We start from the raw sequence: 14133 nt of genomic DNA on the forward strand, positions 1-14133 counted from the left end.
GGAGCAGACTTCGCTCATTCTGTTCTAATGGGGAATTCATTACTGTCAAAGCCCTTCCAACCTCAGCTTCCACAGCTACACCCTCAGTTTCTGGGAAGAGCCAAGCTAAGATTCTACCTCTCTGATAACATAAGTAGTAACACCACTCCCAATCTGTAGACACTAGCACCTGTGTCCAATATGAAAGATTTGAAACAAACAATCTGAAACAGGTAGAGTAAGACAGGAGCAGACACGAGAACCCTCTCTCAACTCCGAAAATATGAAGTCGCTCCTCTGTTGACCACAGATGGTTTCCCTTCCTCACCCAGCGTATGCAATGGTATTACAATATAGACAAACCCACAAATAAACCTTCTATAATAGAAGCAGAGCCATACAAAACCATGCTAATTTGTGGGCGTCTCAGGAACTGTCTTGTTCTACCCAACCTCAATTTCATTTTTGTCAGTGAAAATTCCATCTTCGTTGATTGTGCGCCAAAGTGGTTTACCCAGAACTCCAGTAGAAACTCTGGGGCTTACCTTCACCCCTTTCTTCCTTTTAGTTTTCTTCTATACCAGGCATTTACTAATTTTACTGGTTCACATTTTGCAGATGTGGTTTCCTTTTTTTGTATTTACTGTTTATCAGAAACATTCAGCAAATGAACAGGAATCTGTTCCTACCTCCAATCTACAAAAACCTTTGCAGTTAAAATCCCTCCCGAGACCATGGGTCTCAAAACAGGTCTCAACAATTCCCCATCTTTTCCTTGCTGAAAAACCACCACAGCATGTAGCTGTTACTATGGCAATTGCCCCTGGAAGTAGAACTCTTGTTCACTGCAAACCAGTTACCTGCAAATCATTTGTTTCACCTAGGCCACGTCTTAAAATCCAGTGTATGGAAATTTCTTATTAAGACACCTTTCCTGACATTTATTATGCAGTTATTAGCCATAATGAAACCCACACCAATGATTAACATCTGCTGTCTCTGCAATCCAGACCTGCTCAAATTTCAGAGGTCCAATTTTCATGCCCAGTTTCCCCATATTTGGATAGGTGCACTTTCTCCAGTAACTGCCTCTATTTGACATCAGTTAGGTGTTTCAGTTTGGGGTCCCCTATTACCCTAGCATTAGCAGCATATCTGGTCTACTAACTTCTGTTTGTGCCAGTGTCATCTGTTCCTGTGCACATAACGGACTCTAACGCATTCAATAGCCAAACTGCCATTGTTGTTTAATTGTCCTGATCCTAACAAAATCTGTGGGGCTGATCCTTGTACCTCGAAGTTTACCCTCCCCCACCAAGTTGATGTCCCTCCTGTTTCCCAAAGTGGGTGGGAGACTTTCAATAGATACTTGTTATGCTCTGTTCTGGCTTACCTTAAATTTATTATAATCCTTCTATGGCCAATTTTTTCACAGTACCAGCCATTAACTGAACTGCTTCTCAAGTTTTTGCATTATTGCCAACCTACCTTGCTTTACAAACCAAATTTAAATTTTTTCCTAACCATTCAAAACTGTCATAAACCAGATTAGAATTCCCTTTTCCATCAGGCATATTAGATCCAGACCTGTACTTACAGGGCTCATGGTGATCAGTTTCCATCTTCCTCAATAGCAGTTGCTTCCTTTTCTGGTGGGCTCCTGCAAGGAACGATTGAAGTTCTGTGGCAAATTCCTCAGTCACAGAAAGCATTCTTGGCCTCCTTTCAATGATCTTGAGCTGAAAATCTAAGCCAAACTGCAGATCTGTAATCTGGGCCATTGTTAATTTAGCTTGGAAATCTTAGTCCTCACTGATATCTGGGTATACCAGGCACAACTCTTCATGTCCTACTGCAGTTGAGGTGAAGTCTGTTCTTTCCCCTTCTTCTAGCCCTTAGCTGTGCCTTGGTCAGCTCAGATTGATAGCTAGATTTTAGCTGCATATCAAGAGCTTGTACCATATCCTTGTCGTCCCCGCCCCCAATGGCTTTTGTATTACCTGATCTTGAACAATCTAACCTCTCTGGATTAGAAAAAGGGTTTAAAACTGTTGGAAATATCCTGTTTTACCCAAATTCTCAGTCTGACCCAATTCCTAATCCAGACTGCTAATTTCCCCTATAGTATGCAGCCCTTTGAGCTCCTTCTCCAGGTGGTTTTTTAGCTCTCTAAAGTTCTTGTTGCAGCTGTCTCTATTTACAAGCACCAAGTTGAACAGATATTTCTTGGTCTCCCCTATTACATGGAACATCTTTTGGTCCATGATAGTCTGTTTGTTGGTCACCTCATCAGTCCATCTTGCCTGTCTGCACTGGAAATTTTGTAGTATGACTTCCAAATCTGTCTCAACACTTTCTGGCTGCTGCCCCAAAGATTTTATCTCTGACCACTGGTGGTCTAAGTCCTTTCTGGGAAACCTTCAGATGTTGCTTAGATTCCTTCTGTGAAGCCTTTATTTGAAGCTCTTTTGGTCATCTTTGATTTCTGCAAGCATCTCCACCATTTGTTCCATTTTGGTTCAACAGGAGTACTGGTTCATAATTTCTCTCCTTTGACACTCTTATTCTATTCCTGAAACCAGTTATGCGCCCTTTGGCCTGAGAGATTAGCCAATATTCATGGCCCTGCAGAGCTGTTTCCAATAGGAGGAGAAACTGGTGATACAAGTCAGGTATTTTCTTTGGTACAATCTTGTTTATTTGCAAAGAACATACAGACTGTCCTGTCTTCCTGAAGACAATAGAAACAAACAATTGGCAATTCCCTTACTCCTTATTTCCTAGTCTTCCCCTCCAGTCAATCTGGAGCTCTGTCTTCACTCCAACAGGGCCATATTTACGACTGCTCCTCTCACTGTCTGCTGGCTTTCCTGCCTCACAGGCACACTGTTTGCCAAACAAACCAGTAGCCCCTGCATTTGCCTACAGTCCAGGAAAACACCCAGATCACACAACTTAGCTCTGCTCAGGCTTTGTCATGTGGCCCAGTGCCTTCAGCTGGAACTTCCTATTGTTTCTAGCTATCATTATATCAAAGGGAATTTCATTGCTCCTTCCATTTATCCTGAAAGAACGGTGTTTAGCACACCCATTGGTTATAACTAGGTCTGTGATTTTATAGCTTAAAGACCCACTTCAGGCAACCATGAAAGCCTCCCAGGATAACAATATACTACAGTATAATAAATAATTAGCACTGAAACAAAAGAGGTGTACAAGTGCATTAAGAGCTTGTCTACACAGAGAAATTGACTGACAGCTATAGCAGAATAGCTTCCCAGTCTAAATAAGCACTAAGGAAGAAAGGATGGAAGTTCTAAGCAGATGATGGAAGTTCTTCTTGTACAGTGATCCAGATCAATCCTGTGGTTCTGGTGTTAATCAAAAGCAAATGAACACAAATGTTTAATTTGCACAAGCAAATTGGAGCCTAAGACAAGACTGTATGGTAACTTCTTTATGTGGATTCAGATGCATATTCCACTCAGGTGTGCGTGTGGCCAAAGACAGAGAACTTTACTATCAGTACCCACAGGGAGGACGACATTTGCATCCTCTGGTACATAGGGCAATGCTGCTCTGATCCACCTCAGTTCCTTTGCACCAAATATCAAGAGTTGAGACTCTGATGCAGAGGTGATAGAGGATGGCTTTAAAAAGCTTGCTCCTAAGCAACCAGAGGAGCTAGCAAACAGGAGCGGCTAACAGGAGTTTTGTTAGGGAGTTCTCCAGGTAAGGGAGGACCCTTGGGGTAAGTTTGTTGTGGCAAAATGTGCAGACGATACAAAATTGTTCAAGATAGTTAAAAGTCCCAGACAGACTGCAAAGAGCTACAAAAGGATCTCACAAAACTGACTGGCAACAAAATGGTAGATGAAATTCAATGTTGATAAATGCAAAGTGATGCACATTGAAAAACATAATCCCAACTATACATATACAATGATGGTGTCTAAATTGGCTGTTACCACTCAAGAAAGAGATCTTAGTCATTTGGGAGTTCTCGAAATCATTCCTTCAATGTGCAGCATGGTCAAAAAGCCACAGAATGCTGATCAGAAGATAAGGAATGATAAGACAGAAAATACCATACTTGCCTCTATATAAACTTCATGGTAGCTCATCTGATACTGTGTGCAAATGTGGTCGCCCATCTCAAAAAGATATATTGGAATTGAAAAGTTCAAAAGGCAGCAAAAATGATTAGGGTATGAACGGCTGTCCTATGAAGAGAGATTAATAAAAGCCTGACTTTTCAATTTGGAAGCGATGACTAAGGGGGATATATAGAGTCTATAAAATCATGATGAGGTGGAGAAAGTAATAAGTGTATTTACTCTCAAACACAAAACTAGGGGTCACAAATGAAATTAATAGGCAGCAGCTTTAAAACAACGGAAATTTCTTCTCACAACACCAGTCAACCTGTGGAACTCTTTGCCAGAGATGTTGTGAAGGCCACACTTACAAGGAGTGGGTGACGGGATGGATCACTCGGTGATTACCTGTTCTGTTCATTCCCTCTGGGGCACCTGGCATTGGCCACTGTCAGAAGACAGGATACTGGGCTAGATGGACCTTTGCTCTGACCCAGTATGGCCATTCTTATGAATGGGCTGCTTAAGATGAAAGGCGGATATCATCTTAGGTAAGAATCTAGGGGTGCAGTTTAAAGAAATCTTGTCTTCGATAAACATTGTAAAGGGGGGGAGGGGTTCTAGCTATTTCTCAGGAGGCCCCAGTTTCTCCCACTCTACAGGTCGACGGAATGACCACTAAAAAGGCTGTCTTCATAAATAAGTGAAGCAAAGAACACGTTGCCATCAGTTCAAATGGAGGTCTTGTAGGACATCTAAGCATGAAATTTAGAGCCCATGTTGGGGTGGGGTCCCTTACTTGGGAGATTCCTCTAACCTTTAATAAACCTCAAAGACATAAGGTGAGCAAAAATCGAAAACGCTTCTACTGAAGGATGAAAATGTATATTGTGGCCAAGTGAACCTTGATCAAGCTAACTGATAACCCTGACTTCTTTAAGTCTATCTAGGATAGCCAAGATAAGGATTCAGATACAAGCTACTAGAGCTGACACCAAAACCTGAATCTCTTCCACTTCTGCAAGCAAGTGATTCGGGTTGACTTCTTTCTACTGTTCAGTAAAAAATGGTTACTCACCTTTTTGTAACTGTTGTTCTTCAAGATGTGTTGCTCATATCTATTCCAGTTAGGTGTGTGCGCGTGCCACATGCACGGATGTCGGAAGTGTTCTCCCTAGCAGCTATCCGTCGGGCCAGCTGTGGAGCCCCCTGGAGTGGTGCCGATATGGTGCTCTATATATGACCCTGCCGGCCTGAACCTCCTTCAGTTCCTTCTTGCCAGCTACTCCGACAGAGGGGAAAGTGCGTGTTGGGCGGGGGGGGGGGGGGGGGGGGGGGGGGGGGGAGAGAATAGAATAGATATGAGCAACACATCTCGAAGAACAACAGTTACAAAAAGGTAACCGTTTTTTCTTCAAGTGCTTGCTCATATCAATTCCAGTTAGGTGACTCCCAAGCCTTACCTCAGAGGTGGGGTCAGAGTCAAGGTATTGCAGACCGGAGAATTGCCTTGCTGAAGGCAGCATCATCATGTGATTGGTAAACGGTGTGACATGAAGGTGTGCACCAAACTCCATGTGGCAGCCCTGCAGATGTCCTGAAGGGGTACGTGTGCTAGGAACGCTGCCGATGAGGCCTGAGCCCTCGTGGAATACGCCGTGACAGCAGGCGGGAGGACTTTTGCTAAGTTGTAGCAAGCACGAATATGCACCATGATCCAGGAAGATATCCGCTGGGAGGAGACCGGTGAACCTTTCATCCGTTCCACTAAGGCAATGAATAGTTGGGTTGTTTTGCGAAATGGCTTTGTTCGGTCTATGTAGAAGGTGAGCGCCCTTCTAACGTCCAGCGGATGCAACCACTGCTCCCAGAGGTGGCATGTGGCTTTGGATAGAAGACCGGTAGGAAAATATCCTGGCTGACGTGGAAGTGGGAGACGACTTTCAGTAGGAAGGCCAGATAAGGCCTGAGCTGCACCTTGTCCTTATGAAAGATGGTATATGGAGGCTCACACATTGGAGAATGGATCTTTTCCACCCCCTTTAGGAAACAACCCACGATAGGGTGTGCAAACACTGACCGCCCAGAAACACCCGGGTGAAAGGCTAAAATAGCCGCGAGGCGGACTTTAAGAGAACCGAATGCCAGGTGCTGATCTGTCAGGTGCACCAGGTAGTCCAGGATGCATGGGATAAAAGGCTGGAGTGGGAGCACCTGTCGCTGGGCACACCAGACAGAAAAACTCTTCTACTTTGCTTTGTAAGTGGTCCTGGTAGAAGGCTTATGGCTCTCTAGGAGCACTCACCTGAGTGGGTCCGAACAGATGAGCTCTGCTTGGTTTAACCACGGATCTTCAGGGCCGTAAGGTGAAGTGACTGTAGGTCGGGGTGGAGAAGGTGGCCATGATTTTGGGAGATGAGATCGGGAGTGAGAGATGGGCGGATTGGGGACCAGATCAACAAGTCCATGAAGGTGGGGTACCAGCACTAGCGAGGCCAAGCTGGAGCCACCAGGCTGATGTCTGCCTGGTCCCTGCAGAACTTGAGAAGCACCTTGTGGATGAGAGGAAATGGTGGGAAGGCATACAGTAGTTGACTGGACCATGGAATCAGGAAGGCGTCCGCAATCAAGCCGTGACTGTGATCCTGGAAAGAGCAAAAGGTTGGGCACTTCCCATTGGCCCGCGTGGTGAACAGATCGATTTGGGGAAACCCCCAGCTGTGGAAGATGGAGTGGATGACATCCAGCCAAATTGACCATTTGTGAGTGAGGAACTGTCTGCTCAAGCTGTCTGCCAGTACGTTCTGAATGCCCAGAAGGTATGAGGCTTGCAGTGGATGGAGTGGGCTAGACAAAAATTCCCATAGTAGGAGGGCTTCCAGGCAGAGGAGACAACCGAGCTTCGCCTTGCTTGTTTATGCAAAACATGACCATGGTCTTGTCCATCAGCACCACTACACAGTGGCTCTGCAAGCCTGACAGGAACGTTTGGCATGCAAGGCGGATTGCCCTGAGCTCCTTGATGTTGATATGCAGGGCTCTCTCCTCTACATGCCACAGGCCTTAAATCGTCATGCTCCCAAGATGCACTCCACAGCCAAGTGCCGATGCATCCTTCACCAATGCGAGAGCAGGCTGGGGAGGATGGAACTATATCTCGGCACTTACCAAGTGGGAGTCCAGCCACCAATGAAGGGAATTGAGGCTACGTCCAGACTGTTGCAGCCCAGGCAATACGTAGACGTGAGCCACGCCTGCAGGGGCCCGAGCTGCTGCCTGGCATGTTGCACCACATAGGTGCAGGACGCCACGTGACCCAGCAGCTTGAGGCACTGTCTCACCGTGGTGGTGGGAAAGTTGCAAAGGCCGGTGATTACCTGCATGAGGGCTAGGTGACAGACCTCTAGGAGGAACACCCTTACCCGGTTTCTATCCAGGACTGCCCCAATGAACTCTATTGTTCGTGCTGGGGTGAGAAGAGACTTGTTGACGTTCAGAATAATGCCCAAGCAGTCGAACGTGTCTCTGACCAATTGTACTTGCGATTCTACCTGCTGGCGAGATCGACCTCTTATGAGCCAGTCGTCTAGGTACGGGTGACATGTACATAGTTGCCTCAGGAATATGTGACCCAGAGCATGAAGGTGGACGGATGTCTGGAGGAGAGCCCTGGGCTTAGTGGTATGTCCAGGGGGTCCAGAACTGCCAGTGGGGCACTGAGATGTCCTGTCTGATATTGCCTGGGCCTGATTGGGGTACCTCTGATGCCCCCGATGCCTTACCCGACCTGAGAGAGAGAGACTGGGAGAGTGACGGCCAAGGAGGGACGGTGTGCTGTGCCAGAGGAATTTCCGCATTCCCCGAAGAGCAGGATGGGTGCCGTATGGGTTGGCGGGATCCGGACGATGACCGGCGGTGCTGTTGTGGGGATTGGTACCGGGATGTCGTCCGGTGCCGAGAGGCTCGGCCTCACCTCAGTGGATAGCGGCCACGGGAGTGTGACCGTGAATGGTTCCATGTTGAGGAACAGTGCTGAGTCAGTGAGCGGTGCTGTGACAGAGACCACGACCTGGCAGCCGATGTCCACCTCGAGCAGAAACGGCTCAGAGGATCAGGGCTGTGAGACCAGTGTCGCAAGTTGGACTGTCGCTGCGAGTCAGACTGGCATGGAGCATGGGTGTGGTGCCAGGAATCAGCAGCACAGTGGTGCTGGTCTGGGGGTGGATGGCCCAAAGAACACCAGACTGCCCCTTGACAGTGCTGGGGCTCGAGCTGGTGTAGGCCTCGAGACCGGGGACTTGGGCGCTATCATCTCAATGAGGCCTCTGGCGGCCTCAAAGGTGTTCGGTGTGGAGGACAGCGTGATCTCTTCCACCTGCAACTGCAAGGAGTCCAGCAGTGCGGGGCTCCCTTGGGGGATAGGGGCTTGTGCAGGATGAGGCCTACTGGAAAGCAGGTTGGCCTTATGTCCCTGGTCCACACCATGCCCTGCCGGGGGTGCAACTGCAGCCTTGGGCCTTTGTGAAGTCTCCTCCGTGGCCTGCTTCTTATGGGTGGCTGGGGAGTGAGAGGGTGCTGGGGAAGAGTGCTTTTGGGCCCAGGAGATCTCCGGGCCCTAGAAGGGCATGCTGAGTCCTTTTTCGGTGCTGTAGTCGGCATTGCCAGTGGGGCGCTCCGCACCAGGGCGCTCAGGGCTGGGTCTTGAGGCAGACGAAGGGCATCCTCCATTTGGAGTTGTTTAAGTCTAATGTCTCTTTTCTTTCTAGTACAAGGTTTAAATGCTTTGCAAATCCTGCACTTATCCACTTGATAGGTCTCTCCCAGACACCGAAGGCAGGAGTTGTGGGGATTGCCTGTGGGTATGGACTTGCCACAGGAACTGCAAGGTCTGAATGATAAATATACTTAACACTGAAGATAACTAACAATAGTGTAACTATACACAGAGATAAGTAGAATAGCTAAGGAGAAGTGGAGCACTTATGAGCAAGAGACCACTGTTCCAACAACTGTCACTGGCAGTAAGAAGGAACTGAAGAGAGGGGAGAGGCAGGCCAGCAGGGTCATATATAGAGCATCATATCGGTGCCACTCCAGAGGCCTCCACAGCTGGCCCAACGGGTAGCTGCTAGGGAAAAAAGTTCTGACATCTATGCATGCGACGTGCGCACACACCTAACTGGAATAGATATGAGCAAGCACTCGAAGAACACTTGTACTTCCACAGAACAGGTAGGCTCTAACCCCACGAACCATCAAGGAACCATGCCCTGAGGTGGAGGACCCCTAGCTTGGGTTTGTGTAAATGGACCTACAATTTGGAAGAAGAGATAGTGGATGATCGGACGTTTGATTGCCAGGTAGATGGACAGATGAAGCAGGCAAGGATACTAAGCCTGTCTCAGTCAAGTCAGGAATATAAAGGATTACCCTGGCCTTGTCCGGTCTTATCTTGTTCATCACTCTCAGTATTAGGGGGAATGCATAGAATGGATCCTTCATCCAAGATAGTAGAAAGGCATCTCCCAGAGACTGATGGCGTAGACCTCTTGAGCAGAACAGATGACAGTTCTTGTTCCTGAAGATAGCAAAGAGATCCACCTCTGGAAATCCCCAAATTTGGAATATACCATGGATCTGAGAGGCCAATTCCCATTCATAGGCCTGCTCAGAGCATTGTCTGAGGTGTTCTGGCTGCTTTGGAGGTGGACAGCTGAAATATGGATGTGATGGGTTATATACCAACTACACAGCTTTATTTCTTTGGCACAGGGAGGGGGATCTTGCTCCCACTTGTTTGTTGATATAGGACATGCAGGCTACATTGTCTGTCATGATCCTGATTGATTTGCCCCTGATGAGGGGCAGAAAATGAAGACAGGCGTTCCTGACTGCCCTGAATTCCAAAATGTTGATACAGAGATTGGCTTCCTGAGGCAACCATCTGCCCTGAGCAAGTACTGAGGTGAACTCCCCATCCTAACAGGAAAGCATCTGTTGTCACAGTGATTGTTGGATTTGGATGAAGAAAAGGAATGCCTGCACCAACGGTGAGTTGATCTTATCACCAGTCTATGGAGTCCTTTATGTGATGAGGAATTAAGACTTGTTTGTCTGTGCTGTTTCTGATCAGTGAATAGATCTTTTTGAGCCAAATTGTCTGTACACAGCCCAGGGATCCCAGTATAGCCATTGCAGGGGCCCATATGGGAGAGTGTGGCATGTAGGATTGGTCCCACCCATGGTGACGACCACAAGAGTCTTCTCTGTGGTTGTCAAAGAGTGAGTTCTTCTATGGATGGATGAGGGAATCCTGCACAAGATGGACAAGACTGAAAGGTCTCCCTCCTCCTCAGTATCCTCTAATAGGGGGCACCAGCAGAAAATGCCATTGAATCAGGAGCTACTGAAGAGTGATATCATCTCAGGGACTGGTGTCTCACTACCAAGAGGCATTCCGTACCCACAGGCAGTGGAGATTCTGGTTCATCTGCCACTGCTAAGTCTTTTGAGTACCTAAATTACTGTGGAATTGTATGGAGGACTGGTACTTATGCAGTGGCATGCTTGGTTATCAAAGCAGACAGCACTGTAGATTTGGTTTGCACAGTACTGAGGCCCCAACTGGAGAGGTACCAAGGACAGAGATGAGTCAGTGGTACCCATCTGGAAGAGTTCTTATCCCTACTTTCCTTGTTGCATGTAGACAGTACTGACAGCTTGGCCAGAGCCATGTTTGTTTTTAGAGCTCTGGGACTTTCCAGCGCCACTGGTCCCGAAAAAGTCTTTCATGTCTACAGTACTGTGCTGAGAGGTTGAGGCTTCTGAGACCATTTATTTAGCAAGGAACCAAGATATTTTGGAAGCAGGCTCCTTATGATGGGAGACAGATCTCCTGTTTTTGGTCCTGCTAGTGAAGGCAGGGGGCTGGACTTGATGACCTTTCAGGGTCCCTTCCAGTTCTATGAGATAGATCTCGATCTCTCTCTTTCTCTTATATATTTATTTATTTATTGAGCCACTATTGTTGAGGTCTCTAAAGTCTTCCCCTTCCTAGGGGAGACCTTAGCCAAGATCAAAGAGGCTCTAGATTTGCCTGGAGAAGGATGTCTGGGCATGGGAGGGTGTCTCCTGATCTGACTCTGAAAGAGGACAAAGGGAACGCTCTATCAGCAGCAGCCCAAGCTTGATCTCCTGGTTCTTTCTTCTTCTGGATTTCAGGGCCAGGCAGAAGTTATGCTACTGGGAAATGTGAGACTCTCCCAGGCAGCAGACACACAGTGTCCAGTGCATATCAGGATAGCCTTCCAGCAAGAGAGGCACCATTTGAGACTTGAGAGAGCCAGGCATGCTCTCTCCAAATGGAGAGAGAAGAACAAGGTAAATCCTCTCACTTCTTATCTGCTAATTACAAGCTAATACTAAACAAACAAAAAAGAACAATAGCCAAGACATGCTCAAGGCACATATGCTAAGGCTGAGACAGCTGAGAAGGAACAAAGGGTGGTTTGCCCATGTAGCCCTGTATAGTCTTGGCGCATGGGCCAAATGGACACTACTAATGAAAAAACTCTGATCAAGAGCTCAAGAGGTGTATGTGCACCTGAAGTAGAGCACTCATAGTAACACTACTCAAAGAACAATTAACATACAGGTAGATAACTGTCTTTTCTTCTTTGAGTGGTTGTAGGCATCATATTCCACTCAGGTGATTTACAAGTCATATCAATAGGAGGTGGGCCAGGAATCTACTTAAAGAATGACTACATAATGGCCTTCCCAATGTCTGCACCTGATTTAGATGCAGCCATAATAGCATAGTTTGGTAAAAGTATGTATGGAAGATCAGACAGCAGCCCTTCAAATGTCCAATATTGTTGATAAATGCCATCAGTGTCACTTGGGCCCCAGCTGAATGGAGGTGTGCCCTAAGCTAGTGCATATGCCATCATAATAGAGGAAGGGCCACTTTGTCTATGAAAAACTGAGTATATGGGGGCTCTGCCATTAAACTTCACAGCTTGCTTACTCATCTTGCATATCTTTCCTTTTGGCACAGGAAAAACAGAACAAGTTGCCAGGGGTTCATATGGAGGATGCATAAAGACAGCCAGCACGGTATTAAGGTCCCACAAAAAAACTGCTTCTTTCACCAGTGGAAAAATATGATTCCTCTTAGAAATCTCACTACCATGGAGTTCAAAAAAATTAACTTCTCTTGGATCAGAGGATGGAATGCTCAGATGGCCAATAAGTAGACCCTCAAGGAGCTGAGAGACAGGCCAGAGGACTGAAGGTGTAACAGATACTCCATAGTGTCCTGAATGTGGGCTAACACTGGATGGATCCTTGAGTCAGTGACCAAATCGAAAACACTTCCACTTGGCAAAATAGGTAGCTCTAGTGGAAGGTTTTCTACTATTAAGTAGCACTTCTCTAACAGCTTCTAAACAGCATCCCTCCTCCTCCTCTTAAACAGACAAGGGAGGGGTTAAGTGCCTGGAGTGTGCGAGCACCACATTTAGAGATACTGCTAGGTAAAGTTCTCTGGTTTCCATGCGCTGGACATGCACACCTGAGTGGAATATACATCTGCAACCACTCAAAGAATAGATAGCTCAAAGGTTCTCTATCTTTGTCATGGGGGAGGCAGGGAAAGAATGCCTTGGTAAATCATTTCATGGCTCTCCTTTCCCATTCCCCATCCTGCTACCTGCAGTTCAAAATGTTTTGTGTGGCTCTGCCATCTGCTATACAAGTGCTAAGTATTAACAGCCTCAGGCCATACTTTACAAACATAATTTTAGCAACCATCAGTAGTTAGTACTATATCAGTACCTACTAATACTAGACTAAAATGGCAACTGCTGCCACCCCTTCATGATCTTCTAAACTGCTCCCACAAGCTCAGTTTACTTTTACTCCTCTTCCTCACAGGTTCCTTATTGTAGTAACCAGCCTTTTGGTTGATGGAGGATATGAGTTACTGCAGAACCCTTTGAAACCAAGTGGCCAGAGAGGTGACAACTTAGTGGCTAAAGGCATCCTCTCATCAGTTCCAGGGATGCTTTAATGCTCCCATACCTTGTCCAGCACACAGCACACCATTTTAAGATCATCAGAATGGTTTCTCATCAGGGGAATTCATGAAAGAGTATACCATTTCCCCAACTCTCTGTGCTCCATTCTTTTCAGAGAGCAGGGAACTTAAGTAATCCTAGCAACCTTAGTCATAATGGAACAGTCCATTGTTAGGCAATTCCACTGCATGCAGAAACTTCTGCTCAGAATTATGGAGCTGGGAATATTCAGCCAGTTGATGTCACTTGATTTGGGGTAATTGACAGGCCTGTGTTTTTCACTGGTTTTAATTTTTACAAGAGTATCAAGAGCATATGGAGCTTTGAATGGGAGCATTTATTGAAATACATAAAAACTCAACTAAATAAATGACTGGATGAACAAATCTGTAGGAGTTATTCTTCTCCCCTCACTGTACACCAACATTCCTTGCACCTGCCATTTTTGCTTTTTAAACAGAGTCCTCCATACATATCACACATTGCTTTAGGGAAAAACCACAAACTAAAATGAAAAAGATAAGTAAGGCATAACAGAGAGGAAGCGACAAACTCTGAAGGGTTACAATTACTCTTTCATGAGCTGCTCCATTCCGTGCTACTCTGCAGGAGGTAGATGGGAGTGGAGTAGGTAGGCAAAGGAATATGTGTACAGGTCAGAGAGAAGAGCTGAATGAGCAGGTAGGGTGGTTGTAAAACCAGGGGAGCAAGTTTGAATAGAGGGAGGTAGGAAGCTAGATGGGGCCAATATGACCTAGCTTCCCTAAAAATGTCTCTCACTGCAGCATTCTGGACCTCCTGGTTCCTAACAAGTAGTCCATGGACTACCGGTAGCCCAGAGAGCTGTTTGGTTGCATTGTGCTGGCTCTCATCGATTTCCAACAGCTCTGTATAAAAACCTAGCAACTGGCAGTTCTATGGTAATCATTATTAAACCAGAATAGCTCTGCTATTCAGCTGTAAGATCTGGTACTACC

At 46.5% G+C, this 14133-nt stretch overlaps 1 long non-coding RNA gene across 2 annotated transcripts; it reads left to right on the forward strand.

Moving 5' to 3' along the window:
* The first annotated feature begins 9023 nt into the window (after positions 1-9023).
* On the forward strand, positions 9024-13481 carry LOC116835812 (uncharacterized). Of its 2 annotated transcripts, none has more exons than XR_004376303.2 (3): positions 9024-10126; positions 11298-11456; positions 13014-13481. It is a non-coding gene; the product is annotated as an uncharacterized LOC116835812 (long non-coding RNA). The 2 variants fall into 2 exon arrangements; XR_004376302.2 differs by lacking the exon at positions 13014-13481 and adding an exon at positions 12136-12217.
* The last annotated feature ends 652 nt before the right edge of the window (positions 13482-14133 follow it).

The sequence above is a fragment of the Chelonoidis abingdonii genome, chromosome 11 (assembly GCF_003597395.2).
Source record: "Chelonoidis abingdonii isolate Lonesome George chromosome 11, CheloAbing_2.0, whole genome shotgun sequence".
NCBI lineage: Eukaryota > Metazoa > Chordata > Testudines > Testudinidae > Chelonoidis > Chelonoidis abingdonii.